Below are 1,981 nucleotides of genomic sequence, written 5' to 3' on the forward strand. Positions count from 1 at the left end.
TTTTATTCTCTTTGAATTTTGTTCTTCTAATTTTCCATGAAAGAAACGCTTTTACATTTGCGTAAGCATTTTCCACTCCTATCAATCTAAATGAAAGTAAACGAACATTAGTCCAGCAATGCATGTGTATTTTTGTTCAGATTAATGGGCTTGGAAAACACTTACATAAATGTCAAAATGCTTCTTTCATCTAAAGAAAAGAAAAAAATCCTCACCCTCCTCCTTGCCAAACATTAATACAAACAGGAGAGCATCCTCACAGGTGGAAGTGTATATAAAAAAGAAAGCCAGGGCTCAGGTCCCTACCAAGAGATGTATAATCTTTCTCTCTCCCTCACAATCCAAAAATGTGTACTAGAAGGGCAAAAAGGAAAGAAGAACTGGGAATAAGACAAAAAGGCACAAAGCCAAAAAACCAGATATTCTGCAGAACTTGGATACTATCATACAACTATATCATTTATTACTATTTAAGAAAAGGATAGGTTTTCTGGGAGCTGTTCATGGATGATGGGTGCAGGATTTAAGGAAGCTGTGTGCATAAATCCAATCCAATCGCTCAATACAACTGCCATGCAGAGGGACATAGATTTTATCCCCTGGTTGGGTCTTCAGCTTACTGTATTAACTGGGACTGGGGCTGCTATGGAAGAAGCAATCACAGCCTGAGGGGAGGGGGATGGGACAGGGGATGGTGGATGGTGGATGGTGGAGGTAAGTCATGGTCATTGTATATTGGTAACACCTACTGGCCCATGATTGCAGAGCATGAGAAGGAGACTTGATGTATGGTCCTCACTCTAGGACTGTCATTGCAATGGCTGGATTAAAGGTGGTGGTGGTGGGGGAGAATGAAATATAAAATAGAGGGAAAAAATCCCTGCCTAATTCTGAATTAAGGCAGATAGCACCAAGGTCCCATTCCTGGTTCTGGAAGTCCAAAAGGAGCAAGAGGAAACTGCCAGATAAAATAAATAAACTGTGTTCATCTATTCCCTCTTCCTGTTGCAATGGAGTGTTAATAACTCAGGAATTCATGCCCCAACTCATCTCATGCCCCCAAGTAAGAGACAAATGGCAGATCAGCCAGCTGCCTCTGAACCAGCAGATAAAGTGCAGGTTGGTTCTGAGTCTGGAACGGCTATCTGGGAGGATGTTGGGGTGCAGTCCAGGGCTTTGTATTGGGAAAAGACCAGGGCTATCAATCACAGAATACTAGGAGAAGAAAGGTCTACAGCTGGCCAGAGACTCTCAGATGAGATCAAAAAATGAAGAGAGAGACCGCCTCTGTGCCATCACACTAAGGAACAAGAGACAGAATACACCTACAGTAGGTTCCTATCAACTTCAAGTATGCAGAGCCTCAGCATTTGAACCTGGGCTGCCATATGTCCAGCTCTCGGCTGAAGCATGGGCTGCATTTCCACCACATGTGTTTGGTCATGTTCACTGTATTGCTAGGATGTTCAAGAAGTGGCTGTATGGTAAGAATGGACAACATGTCAAGAAGCTCAATTCAGATGCCTTGCTCAGGCTGAATATTTTTCAGGCTAGAGCAGAAAACTTGATATCTTCATTTTTAAAAAATATATCTCTGTTCCCCCAGCACCTACACAGTTGCAGGACAGCTGCTTCTCCCTGCCACCCTCCCTCACAAGCATTACTACTTAATTCTTGTATGCCTGCCAGTATAGTGCTCCCTGCTTTACAGGATCCAAGGCTGGGCCTGCAATCTGTTGATGAAAGCAGAGACCTTCAATCAAAACCTCAAACTGCTCAGCAAACTAACCAAACAAACACACAAAAGATTTTGATTCACCTCCTTGTTAGAGATGATGCAAGATCAGATAAGTCCCACCTCTTCTGGTCCAAAAGTCATCAGATACCAAATAATCTTCCCTAGGACATCCATTAGGGATGGCTTCTTTGGCCAGCTTGGGATTTGCCAGGTTTAGTTGTGTGTGTGTGTTCAGATTGGCTA

The sequence above is a fragment of the Rhinatrema bivittatum genome, chromosome 15, assembly GCF_901001135.1.
Source record: "Rhinatrema bivittatum chromosome 15, aRhiBiv1.1, whole genome shotgun sequence".
Classification (NCBI taxonomy): domain Eukaryota; kingdom Metazoa; phylum Chordata; class Amphibia; order Gymnophiona; family Rhinatrematidae; genus Rhinatrema; species Rhinatrema bivittatum.